Below are 25436 nucleotides of genomic sequence, written 5' to 3'. Positions count from 1 at the left end.
ATGGATTTATTTCTGGGTTCTGTATTCTGTTCCATCAGTCAATATGCAATACTTCTGGGTATATTTCCCAGGAAAGTGAAATCAAGATCTTGAAGAGATATCTGCACTCCTATGTTCACTGCAGTATTATTCACAACAGTCAAGACATGGACGAAATCTACAATGAAATGTGACCTTTAATAGTGATGGGAGATGTCATTGCAGTAGAATCATTAAAGATTTTTCTCTATATTCTAAACTTTATTTTAACTTTTTTTTTGTATTTTAAAACTTTCTTGTTTTTATATTACCCTCCTTTTCCACAATAAAAATTTCAAAAAAAAGTCTGTATTCATTGGCTTCCACCTTCACTATTTTCCTAATACTCATGCTTTAACTTATTTTAATCTTCTTTTTCTTCAACTTAATTAAAATACTTTCCATGAAGCATTCAATGACATTAAAATAGTGACTATAATCCATGAGATTATAGATTTTCAATTTTATTTTATTCTTAATGTCTTAGTTAAGTTTGTTATGATTAAAAATTGTTGTCTCCTGGAAATCTCTCTTCTCTCAGTTGTCTTGTATACCTCAAGGATGTCTTCTTTTCGTGATCTCTGCTCCTTCCATTTCTGCCCTCTACCCTTCATCCCTTTACCCCTCAGATGTCCAAAGTCCAAAAATGATGTGGTGCTACTGAACTTCTTTCTCATCTCTGTTTTCCTACTCTGTCATTTGTTTTATCTTATTCCACAGCTTCAACTCCCAGTTCTTTACAAATGACTGTTAAATAAGTCTCTGTGAACATGTTTGCTCCCTTCAGCTATACATTTATTTCTCTGCTGGACATACCTTATAGATGCCCTTATGACACCTCAAAAATCTCAGCTACCGAAGGCAAACAAATCGTCTTTCTCTCCAATACAATCCTTCTTCTGTGCTCCTTACTCTTATAATAACATCATCTTTCAGTTAGTTATCAAGCTCAAAAGAGTAGGAACATTTGAGAATCCTCCTCTTGCCCCATACATTCAAGACACTGATATATTGTCAGTCAAGCTCCATAAGATTTAATGTATTTCAGCCATAATTTCCTAGTATTTTCCCCTTTCTTCATTCATTGCTGTTTTTGCAGAAGCATCCCGCACACCTTGCCAATGATGTACTTCATAGGAAAGCTGTCTTTAAAACACACACACACACACACACACACACACACACACACACACACACAATAACATACATCTAGCATGCTTGGGCATAGTTCTTTCACTAGCATTTTATTAATTTCTTGTCCTACTCTTCTCTTCCACAACGAAATAAAAGATAAATGCTTTCTACAACTCTGCCTCAGCTTGCCAACTAGTCATTCATTCCTTAACAATTTCCTATTGCAAAATAAATTGCAATCTATTTTTTTTCAGGCCCTCAAATGAAAATGTTCTTCATCTAGTTATTACTGACTTCCAGCACAGCAAGTTCTGAATTTTTCTACATCTCACTGCCCTCATTGTTCTATAGTGTTTCACAATGCCAATTATACCTGGTTCCCTAAATTTCATGATTTACCTCCACCACATGTGTTTAGCCACTGGTTCTAACTAGGTTAACATTTCTTTCTTCATAGATTACTCGCTCCTGCTTCATAATGCAGATATGGTCAAAGTTCTTAAATTGGATTTTTTCTGCAATCTCTCTTAGAGATCATCTTTGTATATGTTTTAAACTGGAATGCTTTTGTGGATCGTCCAAAATCTTTCTCACTTTTGAGTGTCAGAGCTGTAATCACAAGTACCTAAGAGACACCTATGCCTTTAAGACACCTTTAAGAACCATAAATTCAACACATGCAAAACCAATTTTATATTCTAGGTCAAACTTAGTATCCTATTGACTACCTATGTCTGTATTTCCATTGTGTATTCCAACACCTCTATTTTTTTCAGTAAAAACTGTTGTCAACAATACCCCAATTTTCCTTGTCTCACACATCCAACTTATTGCCAAGGACTAAGAATATTTATTTCGTATGTCCTTCATTTCCATTGCATTTTCAGAGCCACAACCTATTTTTCCTCATACCAGAGGAATCTTCTAAAAGCACCTTTACATTTGGGGTGCCTGGGTGGCTCAGTCGGTTGAGCGTCCGACTTTGGCTCAGGTCATGATCTCGCGGTCCGTGAGTTCGAGCCCCGTGTCGGGCTCTGTGCTGACAGATCAGAGCCTGGAGCCTGTTTCAGATTCTGTATCTCCCTCTCTCTGACCCTCCCCCGTTCATGCTCTGTCTCTCTCTGTCTCAAAAATAAATAAACGTTAAAAAAATTAAAAAAAAAATAAAAGCACCTTTACATTAATACATCTCTTATCTTTTCAAAAATCCTTAGTGTCTTCCCATTGCTTATTGAATCAAGGATGAGTTTCCACTCTCCAACCTAATCATTCAGGATTTCTTCAAACCCTTTTTATGGACCTCTGTTCAGCATCATTTGAGTCACCTTTTAAACAAACCCCATTGAACCCTGACTTTTAAAATCAAGAGTTCCCTATGGCAACACCCTGATATGTTTAATAAGCTTCCCAGATATCATTCTGGGCATCCAAGTATGGGAGCCACTGGGTCACAATTTCACTCCAATGTATCTTCCCTACATTATTTGCATTATTTCTTAATACATTCTTCCATTCTGGATACTCTGCAAACTCCTCAAGGAGAGACAGGATTAACGTTGCACAATATATGGCACATAGCCTAGTGCCTTATATGTATTAAGTATTTAATAACTGTTGAAGAAAAATGGGATCAGTAGATTTAACCATTCAGTCAGATAAAGTCACCTACAATTAAACATAATCTTTATTAGTTGCCATACCAGGAATACCTTCCAAGTTCTCAATGACAGAGAAAAGAGGGCAATTTACCTAGAAAAAATTTTACAACTACATATTTTCTGCTTCTTTTATGGTTCTTAAACTTTACTGCATTATAATGGCACAGAACAGGCCATATAAAAATGACTCATGGAAAATTAAATAGAAAAAAACCTAAAATTTTAATTCAAAAACTCACCATTTCCACCCAAAATATACAATATTTTCCCTTGCATGCAAACTTTAAAACTGGAGGCCGTGCATCCATAATAAGCTGTATTCTTCATTACTATTATAATATTGCTTCCATAATGAGTATCATCAAAATCTAAACCTTATAAAACTATCAATAAAAACAAAGTAGGGCTGTCTTTAATGCATTTAACCATTCAGTGAGTATAAAGCATACCGATTTTCTTCATATATATTACTTTTTATGAATACATACTCTGCTTTTTGCAAAGCTGTTAGGAGATGAAATATTTTCCAGAAATAAAGTGTAAAAGCCCAAGCCAGAATTCAGCTGTTCATAAGGAATAAACCAGCATGCTTTCTCCAAAAAAGGTGAGGAAAGATGAGCATGTGCTTTCGACCTTCAAGATTTGTAAGCCTACTGTAAGCTGAAGTGTGTGTGTGTGTGTGTGTGTGTGTGTGTGTGTGTGTGTGTATATATATATATATATATATACATATATATATATATATATATATATATATATATATATATGATGGTGTTTGGATGGAGAAAAGTGTTTGAAGAGTATATAACAAAATACACTCTGCCCTTTAAGCCTTGGATAGAAAGTAGAGAACAGATGGAAAATTCCATTGTGTGCTTTCTCTGCCACCTGTCACCATCTGAATGGAGGCCAGCATTACGACTCTACCTTATTAAGCTGCATGATGGAAAGATTGGCACTACTGGGGAACTACTCTTTTTGAAGTTAATGATACTTAAATCTCATGATAAGTATAAAAAGTACAGACTTCACTTATAATGAAAACCTGGCAATTTAATATTCTTCATTTAATCCAAAAAATATAATAAAATATAAAATTTTCTGATTTTTTGTTATAGAATTTGATTTAGAACTTGTGGAGGGCACTGAGCTTAAGTGTACAGAGAGTAAAGCTCACATGGCTAGACCCCATATAAGCTTATCACCTCAGACAGACATTGATGGAAGATGAAGAAAAACATTTAACAAAACTGAACACAAAGTGAATAGTTAACATTTTATCGGTATACACAGAAACATGAATTATATCCATATTGTGTGGTAGCTTCAAAGCTAGGGTCATGAAGGAGTATATCGTACTTACCTTTCTAAGGAATATACGGTACACATAGTAGAATGTAGCATGTGAGAATGTAACTCTAATTAAGCTCTCTCATTATTTCATTTGGAATATTAGTTTTTTTCCCTACCGGACATCACAGTTTTTCAAGATGTGTCAATGACATTAAGAGCATAACTTGCATTGTGCTGGATCCAAAAAGATGATTATCAAAGTTTATGTTAAATTAAATTATTATTTGCCTGAAGAAGGACTGTGAAAGAAATCACATTTTTGGAAAGACTGGCACAAAGGGAGGAAGATGTCATGTTCAGATTCAGTGATGCTTTAAGACAGGGATAATTAGACAAAGCTGATGCTGAAAAGTTAAGTGTGCAAATGCTCCTAAGAGGAAAGAACCAAAAAGGAGAAAAAGCTAGAGAAAGTGGGACAGTTAGGTTGACCTGATGAAGTTCTGGCGTGTAACTGCCATGATCTACATTCCAGGATAACTGTGAGGAAGGAAATGATCTACAATGTTAAGGCTTTGAGAAAAAAGTAAACGATATTAGGAACTGACCACTCAAAAACAAACCTCCTGTAAGATTAAAAATTGAGGAAAATAAAAATAAACAGTGATGCTATCTAAAAGATTTAGGGGTGTTCATATAGTATAGTGAGCATGGTAGGCCTTAGAATATCTCATTTACGTTATTTCAGAATTTTTGAATATGCCTATACTTTTTCTGGCCATTTAGAGTAGACGTTACATAAAAAATAACATAGTCATAAATTACAAAGATCTTGGGAGCATGAGATTAAAATGTATAGAATCAAAATAAATCGTATTTTAAATTTTGAAGAGAGTGAAGACAGCGTGTTTGGACCCATTTTCAATGTTTTAGTATATGTAAGTGTGAATTCTGAGGGAAGGGAGACAAAGAAAAGAAAACAAGCATATTCCTAGCTCCCTTTCAAAGCCTTGGAATGGAGGATGGGTGTCAGGCAGAGTTTCACTCATTTTGCCTTGGCAGCATCAGAACCACCATCAGGGCTCCCTGTAGGGAGCAGAACTACAAAGCGGGGACACCTGGATACACAGGTGGGAGAGAGCAAAATCCATCATCTTGTCAAGGAGGCAATGGATCTGGCCAATTGTGTTTCCATTCTAGTGCAGAAAATGTTATGATGGGACATAATGTTGGTTTGTGTAGAATTCTCATATTTAAAATTTAGATAGAGAACGTCTTCTATTTTCTCTTAAGAAGACAACTTTTCCCTGTAAAATTAGCTCAAGAAGGATCACTTAGAAGAATGACTTTACAACCTAATAGGCAATCTAGAACACAAAGATATTGATATGTGAATACATATGAAATACAATGGGTGTTCATAAGTCTAACCATTTGTTAAGACCAAATGGTTCTTCCACAGGACCAGACTGGTTCCCAAAGTGTCCTTGTACCTCAAAGTTCTTCCCTTCCCTACTTACAGCTACACCCAGTGGTAATTGTAAAAGAATTAGTATGGAAGGACCGTAGTCTCCCCAATTCTACCAAATAACAAAAGGTGTCATAAATTAGTTACAGTGTGGGGGCATTTATATGGTTTCTTGATTTATACAACACGGAGCATGAGAGAAATATTGTGAGAAACAGACTTTACTGAAAGACAGTCGTTATAGTCTCCTCAAACCAAGATTATTTTGCCATACAAATCATACCATTCGTGCAATTGCAATCAGTGCTATTGGAAAATATTTTATGTGAACAAATTTCAGAGAAAAACACATAGATTTAATTGGGAAAAAGAGAAAATATTGAAAGGATAAATATAAACTTTGTTTCAGGATCAGTGTCTCTTAAGCATCAATAATCTCTTTTGCATTGTGCCTCAGCTTCTCTCTAAGGTCTGCTCATTTCTCTCTGCAATCAGCTTATTCTTTCCATTGAATCTCTATATCTATCTATCTATCTATCTATCTGCCTATCTATTTTTCCTTTACCTAATGATTCTGTTTATTTACAGCTCTCTCTTTTTTGACATTTAGGCTTGACATTATTTTCATGGCTTATGCTATATTTTGGCTCTTCTCTATATATTTCCTTCCAACCTCCATTCCTAAAAATAACCATTTCATTCAATTTGCATTGTCTAGCGCATTCAACAAATCTTTTCAGACCAAGCCTTTTTACAGATCATTGAGCAAACCGTGAATGAAATACTCTTGAGCTATCTCTCCACTGAAGTCTAGTCAGTCATACCCAGAAGAAGAACTGGGTCACAAGACTACTTAGAAGAGTCTGGGACACTGGAAGTCTCCATGGTTGGCATGTTTAATACTAAGTTGAGAAATGAGGGAGCGTAAGGGTACAAAATATTTGAATGTTGACAGATTTAAAGAAGCTTGGGAGTTATTGTATAAATCTATATGCGTACAAAAATGGAGCTGATAAGTTTTGATATATGAAGTGTCATGCTGGGGTGCCTAGGTGGCTCAGTTGGTCAAGTGACCGACTCTTGATTTTGGCTGAGGTCATGATCTCACAGTTCATGGGATCAGGCCCCATATCAGGTTCTGTGCTGACAGCACAGATCCTTCTTGGGATTCTCTCTCTTCCTCTCTCTCTCTGCCCCTCCCCTGCTTGTGCTCTTTCTCTTGAAAGAAAGAAATAAACTTAAGGAAAAAATAAAATGCCACATTGTTGTATCTAGTTATCAAGGTTTTAAGAGGGAAGACACAAAAGGTAGGGCATAATTAAGATTGAATAAATGTGTTTCCTTCATGTATTTTTGAACATTATTTCCAGATACATGCTTATTTATGTGTGTATCTTTGAAAATATGTGGAAATAATGTCAACATAATATACTATTCTAAAACAAATTGTAAGATCTTATGCATCGTAAGATGAATAGAATTAAGGCCCAGATTACAGATTGTCCTGTATGTGGTCCATATACTATGAGGACTAGGTAAAGTGAATCTTCAATTTGTTTGAACTTATTGACATTAAATAGCTGTCTGTCACAGTCATATAAATCCATCTTTATTCATGAATCAGTTCATCTTTATTAACTTACACCATGCTTGCATCCCCCATTTCTCTTCCCTTTTGTTCTTCTTCTTCCATCCTCTCTGCTAGTCAGAGGATTCTTATCTTTAAGTAGTCTCATTGGAGCTAGGCTACTGTAGAAAATACTTGGAAGTAATCTGGATACCTCCCTGTCACTACAAATCTTTTCCTAACTTTGTGCCTACTACTACTTAAGAAATACATCTTTAATCGGGCTCTATTTATTACTTGACTAATAATGTTTTATGCTCTCTCATCTTGTAAAATAAAGTTTTGCCTATTAGAATGTCTCTTTCTATGTTTTTGTGATTAAAAGCTGCCCATGGTAGAATGAATGATGCTAGACACAGGAGACCCTGCATTGTTTTTTTTTGTTTTACATTACTTAGCATTGGTGAATAGTTTTAAAATACCACTCAATGTTAAGATTATTTTGTTGCATATCAAAGACTAATTTTAGTGTAATAGTGTAAGAACTGGTAATAGGTCTATAGTAAATACACAAGTAAGTGGGTATAGGAGATTTGCTTTCAAGAATGTAGTACTATTGAGTATATAAGAAATTTACAGATTACAGCAGGCAGGAGGCAGGTAATTGGCTATTACCATGATTAGCCTCCTATCTGAATACGTGGGTGTTCCAGTGCACCCATATTCCCTCAACTATGAGACACTGCATCCCATGATTTAAGAAGCCATAACTGAGCCTGAGTTGGTCACTATGGGGTGGAATGGAAAAGGTGCCTGGGAAATTCGGTCAGCCTAAAACATCAAGTCATTAACAAAGAATATTCAAATGAAATATGAGGCATCTTTGAAAACGTGGGTGGTCTATGACTCTTTATTAGAGGTAAGAATATACTCACTCTAAATCTAAAATTATAAACATTAATATTAATACCACTTCTTTAATTTAAGGGTGTTTGGATCTGCAAATATTCTAAGTGTTTTACAATAAAAAACAGATTAAAAGATAAAACAGTCACAAAGCTTACAGAAACACACAGGCACCGAAATCCTTGGAGAAATGTGTGTAAGTGTAAATGCCAGCTTCAATATTAGAACAGTTTTGCAAAACAGCAAAGTTGTAGCTCTACTTTCTTTTAAATCAAACACATGAACCATTTCATAGAAGAAGCCTCACAAAATCTCAAAAGTTACACAAAATCTAAAATACAGGGAAAAATCAGTCCACAATTGACATTAAAAGGATCCCAATAGAAATGTCATTAAATCTCCCTAAGTGGCATAAATATACTCAGTAAGTAGGTCTGACTTCAGACCAACAGTTTCAGAATATTACTAGCCTTTGTTTTTTGCCCTTCAGGAAAGTAGCAATGGTGAATCTTCCAAACTTGAAGAGACATTTCTCTTGAAGAGCTAAACACACAAGAATAAAAATGTGTGGTTTCAGCAGCATCACCTGTGAAATGGAGGTTATAAATACTCTATTTCTATTTCTTACAGGGTCAGTGGAAGAGCTCAGAGATATTTGCAAAGTGCATCTCACAAAAAGACTGTTGTGTATAAGTGCTAAATTCATCATAAGTAATAACACAATAAATAAAATTAAAATACCTCCCCAAATACCTCCTAAAATGTTACCTGGCAGATTTATTAGCATTACTGAAAACCATTCCTATTTGTTAAAAGAAGACACCACACATTCCCATGGTCACCGAGACTAGCCTGTTGTCTTCCTGAAGTCTAGACTCTAATACAACTATTGGTCAAAGAGGAGATGCAGTAACTTTTCAAGTAAAATAAATAATAATAATAATAATAATAATAAGTAACAATAGAATATAAAGAAGAATTGGAGAAAGAGGAAGAAGAGCAGAGGCTGAAACAATGTAGCAAGGAATTATATTTAATCATCTGGGAAAAACTGCCTTTCAGAACAGTAATGGCAAATTATCTGCTGACAATAATTCAACAATAGAACTCTAACAAGGGGAATACAGGTCTTGAAAATCTGAGAGAAGACGTGTTTAACGTTGCAAAACTGGATCACTTTTGCAGGGGAAAAACTTGTTTTAAAGAAACTGTACCTCTTGTAAATTTGTATATTATGTAAACTATTATGAACAACGATACAAAAAGACTTTTTAAAGTTTTTTTATTTATTTATTTTGAGAGAGAGAAAGGGGGAGTAAGGGAAGGGCAGAGAGAGAGGGAGAGAGAGAAAGAGAAAATCCCAAGCAGGCTCTACTGTGTTGGCACAGAGCCCGATGTGGGTCTCACACTCATCAACCTGTGAGATCATGACCTGAGCTAAAATCAAGAGCTAGAGGCTTAATCAACTGAGCCACCCAGGCGCGCCAACCCCGAAAGATTCTTATCATAAAATACATCAAATTCTACAGACTTGCTACTCAAAGACATTTTGGTTTGGGGGTTCTTTTACAACCTATCAATGTGTTGAACAAATAAATAGTTAGCTCCTGAAAGACTGTCAACTGTCAGGCTCATATAAAATTAATTTTTAAAAAACTCACAAAATATCCACTGCCCTAATAGCTGCATAGGAACAAATACAAAATAAAGGTTATTCCATAGCTTTTAATAGTGAAAAAAAAAAACCTGTGTATACTGAAATTGAGAATGTCCACTCTCTCCTATCATACCTGCCTTATTCAATTACTTTAGTTCTGCTTTCCAAGGCTCCCAACATTTTATAGTAAACAGAAGGCACAAAATATAACTGATGTTTCCCCATCTTTTTTCTTAATAAATGGCTTCTGGTAGAATTACCAGTGTACAAACAGCAAAATAGGACCACTCATCATACATTACACCTTATGACACCAGAGAAAGAGCTTTGTTTTGATAAGTATTTTCTGGATGGTGTGACATAATTCTTCTCATCTCAGAGGTATTTAGGCATCTGGACAAGAAATTCTCCAATGTAAATGGAAAAAAAAAAACATCTCTACAAGCCATTAGATGCTTGTATTTTTATAGGGAGAGAATACACATATGAAAATAACCATGTTCAATTTTCCATGTTCAACTTATTTCAAAACCATTACTTATTTCAAAAACATTATAATAATATATGCTTTATGATGTCACAAATTTTCCAAATTACAAGTTATAGAAAGAAGTAATTTATTTTCTGAACCTTAAGTTGAAATTAATAATTTTAATAGACCTTCTTTGAATGGCAGGGATACCTTAGATACAAATAAAGTTTAAGATGGTTTATTTTAGAAAATGGGAGGAGATAGCAATAATTAAGTAGGAAAGAAACTTTCTTGTGATTTCAGATAATCAAGAAGATTTGCTTAATATGAAACTTTTATAAAGACATGATATCATAAACTGAGAACAAACTGAGGGTTGATGGGGGGTGGGAGGGAAGGGAGGGTGGGTGATGGGTATTGAGGAGGGCACCTTTTGGGATGAGCACTGGGTGTTGTATGGAAACCAATTTGACAATAAACTTCATATATTGAAAAAAAAGACATGATATCATAAATGAATAAGGAAAAAACAGTAAATATAGATGTGCAATTAAAATTTTGCTATGATTGTATTCTATCCTTAAAAAATATAAAGTACTATTAAAGTACATTCATCAATTCTTTTTTGTAGAAGTCTGGCCCTTTAAATAAATGAAAAGTTTTCAAAGTTATAAGTGTTAATTAACAAAAATTATCACAACAAAGATTTAGAAACAGTTTAGTTGAATATCCTATGATTTCATCTCTATTTTTTATGAACAGACAGCTCTTAACACAAAGCAATCCATAATGAATGCCCAATAAACATGTATGGAATGAAAGAATAAATAAATGATTAGACAGTTATAGCTACAGGATATGCATATTAGCCAAGAGGATAAGTTTCACTTTCTTAGTTACCTCAGGGACCACAATGCAGTACTTTGCTACAGTAGGTGACTGAGTATAATGAAAAACAATAGTTTATATTTCCAAGTCAGCCTTTATTCCTTTTCAAGGAATGGCCACATCTTAAAATACTATATACCCTACTATACTCAATAGTCACAAACATTTAAAAAAAATTAAAACCGGGGTGCCTGGGTGGCTCAGTCGGTTAAGCATCCGACTTCAGCTCAGGTCAAGATCTCACGGTCTGTGAGTTCCAGCCCCACGTCGGGCTCTGGGCTGATGGCTCAGAGCCTGGAGCCTGCTTCTGATTCTGTGTCTCCCTCTCTCTCTGCCCTTCCCCCGTTCATGCTCTGTCTCTCTCTGTCCCAAAAATAAATAAACGTTAAAAAAATTAAAAAAAATTAAAACAACAATAAAAACAAACAAAACAAACAAAAACCTGTTCAAAACTAAATATCCAGAAAGGTTTCAAGGCTTATAAACACTTCAGAGAAGTGGGGGAAGATACGACTTCTATTAATGCCAGTGATACGTGTCTTAGGGAAACAGTTTTCATATGATGTTAAAAGACCAGTATTCCTTAAAACCTTTGGACAGAAGGAGAATTTAAAAAAACAAAAAACAAAAAACAAAACTTCTGTAGGCATGTTTTTTTTTTTTTCCCCTGGATTGAAATGGAGGTATTTGAGACTGCTTGCTTTTTTTTTTTTTTTTTTTTTCTAGAACAATACTTCCCAGGTAGATATATCTAGGCTATTTCTGGGGAGTTAGTAGTACTTAAAAACAACACAAAAATAAGAAAACATGTAATTCTCAGAGGATTTTTATTGTCTTAGGCTACCTAAATAATAAATAAATAGCCTAAATAATAAATTGTTTCAAAAAGACACCAAAGCAGCCTTCATTAATTAATACATTTTAAATGACTCACTCTAATATATGTTGGCAGAACCATTTTTATGGTAACTCTGCATCAAAGAATTCATTTTAGAAAGGACTATGCTTTGGTACAAATGTGATATTTGGTATATTACCAGCTTTATTTATGAAACGGTTATAAAAAAGCCACAGTTAATTAGTTCAACTAAAAGAAATAATCAGGAGTGTCCTATTCAAAAAATAAAAATATGTACACATGCATGCTCACATATAAGTGAATTACACATATTTGTATGCATATATGCTGATACCTGTGTGTGTGTGTGTGTGTGTGTGTGTGTGTGTGTGTGTGTACACATACAAAAAAGTGTCAGCTCCCCAACAGTCTCCTATTCTTGATTATGACAAATAAAGATTACCAATCAAAACAAACTCCAAAATCCCATACTCCTAAAATTGTAGTTGATACTCAAATTAGACTAACAAAACTATATCCTCCCTATATAAAATCTCATTTTAAACATTTTCCCTTTGCATTCTTTTCTGGCAATGAACACACACAGGCAGTAAACACTCTCACTCTATACTACTCTACAGATCTCAGTATTTTCATTGTCTTTGTCATCTAGCAATAGGTGGTAACTATCCCAAGTCAGCAGATGATTTACTGGAAGCAAATGTTCTAACTAAATCTCAGTAGGGAAGAATGTCTAAATGGGACATTAAAAACAAAACAATGTTGACTTCAATTCTCCCATGCAAGTTGCCAAAAGAACAAACCAAGAAACTGAACTTAACTTTATATTTTGTATAGAACCTTCAAACTGGGCCAAATAGAAGACTGCTTTGAGTCTCATCAGTCAATTTAAAGCCGTAAGTAGAATTATGTCACAGAAAAATAATGAAATCCATGCACATGCCTTTACAATAATAATGTCTTGTAGGAATAATAGGACAAGAGCAAAGAGTACAGGAAGGACAGGGTAGGGGATTCCCAACCTGGTAGGGAGATCTGCACGCTAGACTGTGTTCCTTTTCATTTATTCCAGGACTTTGCTTGAGCAACTCTTTTCTTTCCTGCATCAGCAACCATTTCTCTCTTTACTGGATCTTTCACATTAGCAGACAAACATGCCCTTATTTCTCCCCCAAAAGGAAGGACAACAGCAATAAAAGCTTACTCTTGCGCCTATTTTTGCCTCTAATTACAATCTATTACTCTCTTTCTCCATAGAGCAAAATTTCTCAAACTTGTCTATATTTACTCTAATTCTTTCTTCCTATTCTCTTTTCAGCACGTGTCAGTCAAGCTTTCAATCCTATCATGGAATTTAAAGTGCTCTTCTCATTATCAATGACTGCTACATGGCCAATTGGTCAATTTTCAGTCCATATTTTACATGACTTAGCGGAAAGTGACATAGTGACTCCACCGTGAAACACCCTCTTCACCTGGTTTTGCATACACCTCACTCATCTGAGTTTCTTCTCACCTTATCGGGCCCCTCCCCATCAGTCCCCTTTGTGGATTATATCTTGTCAACCTCACCTCTTAATGTGAGAGTGACCAGAGTTCAGTCCTGTGTGTTTTCACCAGACCTCCAGGTCTGGAAATTTCCTTCACCTATTTCACACATGCCCCCACCCACTTCCCCTCTAGCAAACCATCATTTTGTTCTCTATAGTTAAGAGTCTGGTTTTTGGTTTGTGTCTTTTTTTTTTTTTTTTTTGGTTTTGTTTCCTAAATCCACATATGAGTGAAATCATATGGTATTTGTCTTTCTCTGACTTATTTCACTTAGCATTATACCCTCTAGATCCATCCATGTTGCTGCAAATGGTAAGATTTCATTCTTTTTTGGCTGACATTCCATTACTTTATATATACGTATAAGTAGATATCTATCTATATCATCTATATCTATATCTATATCTATATATCTATATCATCTATTACTATATCATCTATCTATAGATCTTCCCATCTTCTTTATCCATTCATCTACCTGACTACTTAATTTGAATTTGCATCCATACATGCCAATACTTTTTGTTTGTCTTTTCTCTACAGCACTAATTACTGTGTTACACTTTCTCTTATTATATATGTGTATATGTATGTATATATGTATATATATGTACATGTATGTGTGTATGTATGCAACTTAATGATTTAAATTTTAGTTGGTTAGCTTATTGCCCATTTTCCCCAAACTAGAGTAAAATCTCCATGAGGTCAATAATTTATATTTCTTTCTGTTGACTGATGCAACTAATATTCAATGAAAATGAGACAATGACATAGGTAAGACATGATTAAAACCCCACCCCATTCTGGGCACTACAGAGGATTTGTCCTTACACCTTTTCAACATGAAAAATACTGAATTTAATAAAAGAAGGAAATAAAACAAAAAAATCAGTCACACACCACAAGAGTACATTTGTCTTTTCCTTATTGGAAGAGGAGCTCCCTGACAATCAAGAAGAACTCTCCTTACATACTTAGCATGTTTTTCATCTTTTAGTAAGCAAAGTATCTTTATATGATTCAAATATGTAACTGCTATTCAACAAAATGAGATGATAAAATGATGACTATAATAAATAATGCGAACAAAATAAATAGATGTAATAGCAGGAAACCATTAAAAGCGGTGTTCTATATTACTTAAAGTTATGGAAAAACCCTTATGAGACAATGCTAAATGAAACAAAAGACAGTATATACCATTTTTTTACAATCCTCTAACTTTCATTTCTACAATTTGTTCTATATTTCTTTACATTTTACTATATTCTTTAATTTGTTCACTTATCTTTTGTCTTTCAATTAAGGTTATAATTAAGGATGGGGGCACCTGGGTGCCTCAGTCAGTTGACCATCTAACTCTGGGTTTCAGCTCGGGTCATGATCTCATGGTTTATAAGATTGAACCCCGAGTCCAGCTCTGTGCTGACAGTGCAGATCCTGCTTGGGATTCTCTCTCTACTTTCTCTCTACTCCTCCCCTGCTCACTTTCTCTTGCTCTTAAATTATATTAATAACCTTAAAAAAAGGTTATAAATACGATGTAGGGATAAATAGAAATATTCTGCCCTGAATCATTTCACTGATATTGCCTCTAAAACCTCAAAATACACTTTACTTGAAAGTCAGCCTTTAGGACTCACACACCACTTCCTTCCTATAGGTTCCCATAATACCCCATCATAGCAAGATTAATACTGTATTCTTCATGAATATCATTATTTTCCTTCTGCTTATACACTCTACAAATACATTCCTGAATTATAGCATATACTCAATAAATATTTGCTGAATAAGTTAATAAGTTGAAACAATGTTTAAATTCTGAAATAGAATTCTAGACAAGAATCACTTTGCAATCCCAATTTATAACATTACCAGGAGTTATACTTGATATACTCAGACCTCGAAGAAAAAATATCAGATTACATGATTTTTGACAGATTTTATTAATTCAATCTATGACATATTAAAAATAATTATAGATTATGTCAAAAAAGTAAACTCCCTAAAAATGATCAATAAACTCACTGAAATTATCAACCAACGTGATTTCTTTTGTATTATCATTTAGCAATCAGCGGTTGGTAAATTTTTCCCTATTTAATCAGTTATTTTGTTTTTCCACAGATACAGCTCTACGCATTTCATGAAAATAAATGTGCATGGAAAAGGTGTTCTATTAAAAATAACGAAATGTTTTCATTCTTTTTTGTAAAACAAGATATTAAAAATATCACTTATTAGAAAATACACTTAATGAAACTCATTTGCTTCATCTTTATCTGCCTACAAGTATAAACTCAAACTAAATTGAAAATACAACAAATCTTCATTTACAGGTTACTTTTATTGTAATTTTTCATTTTCATAAAAAATAATACTCCACAAAGAGTAAAACAAGTTCCATGTTCTATGTTATTTATCTTTTAAGCCTTAATTATATTTAAATTACTCTTCAACTCTTACTACATTAACATAATTGCATGTCAACTAACAAGATGTACCTATTGAATGAGGTATTTTTAGAACATTCTGCAAGTCATAATGCTTTTCCTTTTTTTTAATATATATATAGATATATATATATATCTATATATATCTATATATATATCATTTTACCAATTATCTTTTACCAGAAGTCTCTCTTTCCCTTTTGTTCCTCTGGAAATGCAGCTTTCAGAAGTTTCGTCCAAGCTATTTCACTATTCTTATTCCACAGAAATAGTGTTTATAGTATTATGTGAAGCTCAATTGATTTAGTTTTATGTATATCTTAGAAACTAATAGCAAGAATATTTAAGTGTAAATTTGAGCTTTGCACACTATCTGCCAGCAGAACGTTGCTAAGAGGCAACGCTGCCTCTAATACATGGCATAATAGGAGACCAAATCCAGTATAATCGTTTATTCAAGCAGTTGAGAATATAAACTGGAATTCTAAAATGAGAAAGTGATCTAACTAGTCATCCTTTCACACTAGCATATATCTAAAATACTTTTGGGGAAAAAGACAAATCAAGAAATCCAAAAATGTGGGGCACCTGGGTGGCTCAGTCAGTTAAGCGTCCGACTTTGGCTCAGGTCATAATCTTGCAGTTTGTGAGTTTGATCCCCGCGTTGGGCTCTGTGCTGACAGCTCAGAGACTGGAGTCTGCTTTGGATTCTGTGTCTCCTCTCTCTCTGTTCCTTCCCCCCTCACGCTCTGTTTCTCTCTCTCTCAAAAGTAAAATAAATATTAAAAAATTTTAAAAAATCCAAAAATGCGTATTTTTATCAGTGTTTAATCTTCAGTAAAAGAAAATGAAATCATGTTCCTTCTTCTAGATGGTTTTTAGTTCACTTTATCTCTATATATCACCAAAAATAAGTAAATAAATAAAAAGACTGATTTCTCTTTTTACCATGGATTTAAATTAAAAAAATAATTTGTGTTACTTGTTACTTTAAAATCTAAAGTTGTTTTAATAGTGTAGTTATGCTTCAAGTTTCAATTTAATTATAAAACTGTTTTTATTCTTTCATTAACTTCTAGCATTTAGTGGAAAATCTAATGTTTTTCTTATTTCTTTTTTTTAATGTTTATTTATTTATTTTGAGAGAGAGAGAGCATGAGCAGGGGACAGGGGCGAAGAGAGGAGAGAGAGAATCCCAAGCAGTCTCCATATTTACTGCAGAGCCTGATGTGGGGCTCGATCTCACAAGTGTGATGTCATGACCTGAGCTGAAACAGAGAGTCAGTTGCTTAACCTACTGAGCCACCCAGAGACCCTTGCTACTCTTATTTCTGATCACACCTGTCTTTGTTTTTGTCTTTGTTTTTTTTTTTTTCCCTATGGACATTTTTAAGATTCAATGGCTCTGAAGTTGCAAAATGATATGCATGTGTAAAACCTTTTAAATGTTGTAATATGCAGCCCATGGAAATGAGGCTCTTCATATTGGAGACTCTTATTCTTCAAATCTGGAACTTCTTTGTGTATTATTTGTGGGAGAATCACTTTCTCTTGTTCTGGCATTTGTTATATAAAATTTCTATAAAGTATATGTTGGATCTCCTTGATCTAATTCTTAAAATGTTTTATCTTCTACTTGTCAACTGATTTGGTTATTTTTTTTGAGAGATTTGTTTAGGTTTAGTTTTTAAATGTTCTGCTGATATTCAAATAATAAATGGCCATAATAATTGAATTCCAAAATGTTTTTCCTGTTTCCTTCGTTATTAAAATGTTTTCTGTTCTATGATTATTTTTTCAATAGCCTCTCTTTCTTGTGTCATGCAAAAATTTCCTACATTTATTTCCAAAGTCTTCTTTCTCTGACCCGAGAGTTTGTTTGATTTGTATTTTTGTTTCTGTCTCATGTATGGAAGGCTTTTTTTTTTTTTTTTCCTGCCCACTTTTGGTTGACTCACTATATTTAAGAGTGAAGCTCCAGGATGCCTAGGTGGCTCAGTTGGTTGAGCCTTGGACTTTTGATTTCAGCTCAGGTCAAGATCTCACCATCAAATATCATGAGATGGAGCCCTGCCTTGGCATCTGGCTGAGCATGGAGACTGCTTGAGTTTCTCTCTCTTTGCCCCCCCTCTCTCTGCCCCTCCCATGTGCAATATCTCTACCAAAAAAAAAAAAAAAAAAAAAAAGAATAAGAAAAAGAGTGAAGCTCCAGAGATTTATTTAGAGCCTCTGCAGATTGGAAAAGGCTTGCTCTTGCAGGAAGGGGATGGGGATGGATAATTGCCTGACTGCTGTAGGCTGGTGGATAGGGGGTGGGGGAAGGAACTTTGCAAAGACTTTCAAACCACTTACCTGTCACTTTCCTACTCTCAGGCCCATTTTCTGTGGGATCAAAATGTATTCAAGTTTTGATCCTTTGTGAGATCCAATTGTTAAGTTTTCAGGAATTCTGCACATTCAGTGCTAAATGAACAATTATTACTATTATTACTATTAAATAGTAATTATTACTATTATTGTTAAATATATTATATTAAAAATAGAAATATGCATATTCAAAATGTTGCAAACTCATCACTTCTTAATTATCTTACTACTATTATTTATATCTATGTATCTGTTGGTAGAGGATAATATATAATAGTGAGTTACTTCACATCTCTTCCCAAATTCACAGTGACATCTCATCAATAGCTCAAAATTGGCCATGGTAGGAGCATTTATAACATGGAAATTGGCAAATGGTACAAATCAAGGTTTAATGTATTGTTTTGTCAATTGTGTAGACTTAACAATGTGATGGAGAAAATTTTAATAATGCAGATTAAGCTTAAAATGTTGGTGTCTCTATAGCATTATATTGTCAAAAAAATTGAGGAAACATTCTTCTGGCTATTCTAACAAAGAAGTTGATCAAATCATACTGAAACAGTTAAGTTTCAACATATGTATTCACTGATTAACTTTCTTCTTATTCATGTAAACATAAATGTCTACCTCATTCATGTTGAAAATAGGTCAATGCATCATCTGCACCATAGATTTGCTATAAATATTATATTTTGCAAAAATCAACAAAAATGTTCTGTAAAAATAAAATTTCTAAATGGATTTTATAAAAATGGCATTATATATTTTATTATTTATTAGTTATTACTAATCATTATATATTATTTGTAAACTATACAGATAAAGAGACCTAAGCATACATACACATGCATTGTTAAGTGTTTAACAGAAACATAGGCACTTACACTGACACTTTCTCCCTCTGTCAGTATGTTATAATATCTATAAACTCCATGTCCAAAAATGTTTTTATCTCTCTACTGTGCTTTCCTTTCTTATCTATTCTCTTTGTTATGGTGGGTGTGGTGTCACTGTTGGGATATTATGTCTTTAATCTTTTTTAAGTTTATTTATTTATTTTTGAGACAGAGACAGAGAGAGAACCAGCAGAGGAGGGGCAGAGAGAGAGGGACAGGGGATCTGAAGTGGGCTTTATGCTCACAGCAGAGAACCCTACATGGGGCTCAAACTCACGAACCATGAGATCATGACTTGAGCCAAAGTCGGACACTTAACCGACGAGCCACCCAGTCACCCCTCTCATGTCTTTAATTTTAATGGAGTTTTGTTAGAGAGGACAAAAATAAAAATGTACACAGCTATATTTAACTAAGAATACTGTAACCAATTTAGTATAGCTCATTCTTTCATTTATTCAGTTACTTGACAGATATTTATTGAGTATCCAAAGTAAATTTATAAAACACAGAATCTGCCCTCAAGAAATCCAAAAGAGAGAAAGGATGGAGGTATGTAAATTGCCATAATGAAAAGTAAAAAGTGATACATGCCATAAGAGATACAGATACTGTGTCATGAGAAACTCAGAGAAGGTGATTATTAACAGCTGGAAGATCATTAAACATCTCATTAAGGATGATATGATGTAAGATCTGAATTTGAAAAGATGGGTAGGAATTTGGATATCGAGAGACAAGGCCCACAGGCAGAAGGCATAATTGCTTGAAGGAGGCTGAATAAAGGCATGGAAATATGCAAGGTTATCTAGTGAATTAAATTTTGAGTAGTTTAATTTCCTTCATGAATGTGCCTAGAGGAGAGCTATTAATAAACTGGTTTTTGCTCTTTCTCTTCTTTAATGATTCACAAATGCCGTTCTTGAAGTCTTCACTACTCTAAATAAAAGCTAAGGCCTAAGTTTCATTATTCTGAGTCTAACAACTAAATAAATATTCTATAAAATAATTAACCAGAAAAGTAAATATAACTTTAAACGTAGCAAAGACAATTATAATTCACGGTCCAAAGCCTCTTATTACATGAGTTTGGCAGAAAAACTGTTAAAATTTGAATCAACAATCACAGAAGAACCTTTTAAGAAATGTCTATATACATCTATCTATCTATCTATCTATCTATCTATCTATCTATTTGAATTCTGAACTTTAATAACATACCAAGATTTTCTGTCAGAGCTGTAGAGATGTAAACAATGACTATGAACGTATACCAATTGTTTGTTACAGATACTGGTCATGTTTCACTGATATCGAATAGATCTGCACAGGGCCTCCCTGTGACAGTGTTCTCTCCAAAGCTGCCAGAGGACGAACCCCCCCCCCCCCCCCGCCAGGTGAGAACACCATAAAGCAAAACTCTCCAATGCTCTATTAACTAATATTATGGAGATATGATTCAAGACTGACTAAATGATCCCAAATATTGTTTATAATGACTGTTTATGAAGCCTACACCATTACTATATTTTAAGAGCATCCATTTTTTCCCTTTTATTTGAAGGTTTAGGTTGAAAATTTAAAAATAATTTCAGATAGAATCATACATTATTTTTTTAATGTTTATTTATTTATTTTGAGAGAGAGAGAGAGAGAAAGAGAGAGAGCCCGAGCAGGAGAGGAGCAGAGAGACACAGAACAGACAGACTGACAGATAGAGATTTTCAAGCAGGCTCCAACCTGTCAGCGCAGAGCCTGATGTGGGGCTCAAACTCACAAACTGTGAGATCGTGACCTGAACCGAAATCAAGAGTGGGACACTTAACCAACTGAGCCACTCATGTGCCCCAATCACACATTACTTTTAAACAAAAATAGTTAGGGGAATTAATTTTTAAAATATGCATAAGATAAAACCACAGATAATAAGAAAGTGGTTACAATGAATGGCTTAGACAAGTTACTGCAAATGTCACCAGAAAACTGTACTAGGTCTAAACAGTTATTTGATTCCATATTTACTTTTTAAAAGCAATGTATTCCCATGTGTATTTTCCATATCTTATTAAAAACACATGGTCATAATCTGTTCTCATTGAATTAACTGATGTTCCACAAAACCAGCTTAAAGTAACATTAAATATGCCATAATAGAAGAAAGTCCACCATGCCAAGAAGTTTTAAGGATGATTAAAAACTGTATTTGAAAAGTACCAATCATGCAAAGAAAAGTGAATATATCAAAGTGATATTTGGAAATGGTGAAACATCTGTACTCTTGGTATTATTTAACTATTTATATCTTCCATTAACATATTTTGCCACTGTAGAAAAATCCAAAGATCAATAATAGTTTCAAATATTAATAACTTTCTCCTCTTTTCACTTATTCCATGTCTGAATTTTTATGTAAATTAAAAGTTTAAACAATTTGTTGGTGAATGGCAATAGGCTAGTGTACCCTAAAACCTCAAAGAAGCCCTCAGTCAATGTGTGATGGGGGCAAAGCACTCCCAGACATTTCCAAGATCTAGGAAGAACATGCCACCAAAAATTTAAAAGAATTAATTAATCTAAAACAAATCCTTATCTTACCCAAGGTAAAACCTGCTATGTAATAGTGTCTGGCAAATATTTAATAATAATATTTAAAAATAATAATTTCTATTATTCCAGAACAGAATTACATTGGGTCAAGAAAATATCAATTTGTCACAAGATATTTTAATGACTTGGAAGATTAAATGTATTTCATTTCTGTAACATTCAGTTCTGTAGCCATAGGGGCTCCATCCCACACCACTGGGGTCACGACCTAAGCCAAAATTGAGAGTCAGACACTCAACCCAACTGAGCCACCCAGGTGACCCAAAGCTGTTTTTAAATGTATTTCCCCAAAGGGAGGTTATTATATCCTGAAAAAAACATATGGTCATTTCATTGGTAAATTTTTTTGGGGGGATGGATGGAGCATACTCAAGGAAATTAATTTATGAGTCTCTCATATTTCAATTGTTCCAGGTACCACAATGATTCTATAATATTCTAAATTATTTTCCCTATTCAGGCAGGAAAATAATATTCCATTCAAATATAATGCTTTAGAAAATCACAAAAAATAAAAAATTAATATATATTTTAACTAAATTTAATACAGGATAAAAATACAAAATAGAGTATAATATATCTTCGATTGTTGCAATTTAATTGTCTATTAAATGGAATGATATAAACCTTTTATCTGTATGTAATGTACACACACACCATTAAGTCATTATGAAGTTTCTATAAATACTAAAAAATCACAAGTAAACATATCAATATATGAAAAGAAGACTAACTTATGGGTAATTCATTTTGTATCTTACTAAATAGGGACTTGTATTTTATTGTTCAGATCTTATCATATCATTGGGCATCATATGGATAATCTAAATGTCTATTGAAGACTTGGGGTATTTGTTAATACAGCTTAATTCATTAACAACAAATCTGATACTACTAGCTGAGTTATATTAGATGCTTAATATAGCCCAGGGACTACATGAAAACTTGAACCCATACAACTATGGGGTGTGTATTATTAATATTCAAATTTTACAGACCAAGAAATGGAGCCCGAGATGCCAACTAAGCTACCCAAGATCACACAGAAAGCAGTCTAGTAAGAATTTGAATTAAGTCTATAATAGTCTACAGTTTGAGCTCCTGTTTTCTATGGTGTATCCTTCACGGTTCAGAGGAAGAGCCAGCCATCAAGACAAAAACTTTACAAAGAATTTTCTGGTATTTTAACTGTAAATTAAGTAAATTACCCAAAGCAAGTATCCAAGGCAAGTCTAATGCTCATTGAGTGAGTCACCCTTTAGAAAACAACAGATGGAATTCTAATGTATATAACACAATTGTTATGTTTAATATTTCATTGTTTACATTTGAAATTGCGCAATGAACAAGCAAATTGTACTATATTCTGTATTGTGTTCTTATTCTATTGTCCTGATAACAAATATTTCTTGACTTTACTGAAATCAAAACAATATAGGGTGTCTTTTATTTAGTGTAAGATAAGTAGTCCTTCACCACTGTTTTTCAAAGAGATAAACATGGTAAGTTATGTAGTTAGGAAAAATCAGTGTTTTTAAATTCATTTACTCATTCATTCTTAAAATATTTGTTGCATTCAGTTATGGGCCAAGTACTGTACAAGGCAGGAAAAAGAAAATTTAAATAAAATGGAGTCCCTGCCCACGAAATCCTCTTAAAATGATAAATGAAGAGGCACCTGAGTGGCTCAGTCAGTTAAGCATCTGACTCTTGATTTTAGCTCTGGTCATGACCTCATGGTTTGTGCGTTCAAGCCCCGCATTGTGGTATGCACTGAGAGTGCAGAGCCTGCTTGGGATTCTCTCTCTTTCTCTCTCTCTCTCTGTCCCTCCCCTGCTCACGCATGCACACTCTCTCTCAAAATAAATAAACATAAAAAGAAGAAAATAATGGAACAATCAAATGAATGCTCTAGTAAAAGGTGAAAGATTTATACGATCTGTAGAGAAACTAGAGTATTAAATGCTCTAATAAAAGTATAAAAATTCTGTGGCAACACAGAGAAGAATATAACTAACTGCATCTAGGGTAATTGAATGAAATTGTTTAGAAACACATTATCTATTCCCCAAATAGTTACCAGTTTCCAAGGAACAAAATTTAGAATCCTTAAACAAAGTTTGAGTATCCTTAAAATTGAGAAGAGATTTGAAAAACTCCTTAATAGATAACCTTTAATAGATTTACAATAAAGTTCTTTATTTTAAAGTGATATTTCAGAGAACATTTTGGGGACACTGGTATGAGCTGGGTTACATGTGTAATCCTATGTCTTTCACTTAATTGGAAATGGGCTCACTGACCACATATATTGGACTAATCCATTTAGCAAAAATCCCAACTTCACACAATTTTCTTAATGGAGAGAGATGTTAGATGTTAATCTCCTGTTTTGTACCTAAAGAAAATATGATCACATATCACATAGAGATTTAATCTACTACTTTTGAGGCCAGAAGCCAACTGGCTAATGGATTGTTAGTCACTGGGATAATTTACTTTCTGTGGATCATTTCTATTTACCATCATTTAAACTTAGCTTCTTTACGATCATGTTAAAAATAGCATGTTAGAAAAAAACTAAAGAAAAAAGGCACGGAAATTTAAAAATATGAGTTGTGACAAGTAGCACTATGACTGAAGAGAAAAAGGGATATAAATCTATGTAAATAATATTTTTTGATACTGTGAATAATGATTCAACTTCAAGGAAAAAGGGCCTACTAATAATAAAATTAAAAATAAAACACAGTGGGGCTCCTGGGTGGCTCAGTCAGTTAAGTGTCTGATTTTGGCTCAGGTCATGATCTCACGGTTTGTGAGTTCAAGCCCCGTGTCGAGCTCTGTGCTGACAGCTCAGAGCCTGGAGCCTGCTTTGGATTCTGTATCTCCCTTTCTCTCTGCTCCTCCCCAACTTACGCTCTCTCTCTCTCCTTCAAAAATAAATAAAAACATTAAAATTTTTTTTAAAAATAAAATAATACTCAATAGTGTTTAAGTTTTTTTTTTTTTTTTTTCCTAAGTTTACTGGAAGCCTTACAACACAACAATAGGAAGAGCTTGTATTAAAGAACAATTTAAGTGTGGCACTTAATTTGTCACTCTGGAGACTTAGTGTATTCCAATCTGGAAAAGTTTCTGTTTTATAAAAGCATCTGTTTCCTAACTGAGAAACTACTTTCAAGCTTGTTTTATAGTCTAAATATTTTATATATTCTGTTGTTTACCATAGCGGCATCAAAGTTGAATGTATCAAAAATAAAAAAACAAGGGGCGCCTGGGTGGCTCAGTCGGTTGGGCGGCCGACTTCGGCTCAGGTCATGATCAAGCGGTCCGTGGGTTCGAGCCCCGCGTCGGGCTCTGTGCTGACAGTTCAGAGCCTGGAGCCTGTTTCAAATTCTGTGTCTCCCTCTCTCCGACCCTCCCCTGTTCTTGCTCTGTCTCTCTCTGTCTCAAAGATAAATAAACGTTAAAAAAATTAAAAAATAATAAAAAACAAAAACAAATATACAAAGAAACTACTAACACAGCATACAGTTAACCACTCGGGCATGGGCTTATGCTTAAGGATGAGGGGTAATCATTAGAAAGCTACACCCTAATGGCTACACTTGACACTGAGGAGTGCTGCAGGTG

General features: G+C 34.0%; 1 protein-coding gene across 3 annotated transcripts in view; it reads right to left on the bottom strand.

Annotated features, from left to right (window-relative positions):
- NKAIN2 (sodium/potassium transporting ATPase interacting 2) overlaps window positions 1-25436 on the bottom strand; it is a 980716-nt gene that overhangs the window by 556733 nt on the left and 398547 nt on the right. The window lies entirely within an intron of this gene.

The sequence above is a fragment of the Panthera leo genome, chromosome B2 (assembly GCF_018350215.1).
Source record: "Panthera leo isolate Ple1 chromosome B2, P.leo_Ple1_pat1.1, whole genome shotgun sequence".
In the NCBI taxonomy this organism is placed as follows: Eukaryota; Metazoa; Chordata; class Mammalia; order Carnivora; family Felidae; genus Panthera; species Panthera leo.
The sequence above is the reverse complement of the archived record's forward strand: the minus strand, read 5'-3'. Positions and strand labels throughout refer to the sequence as shown.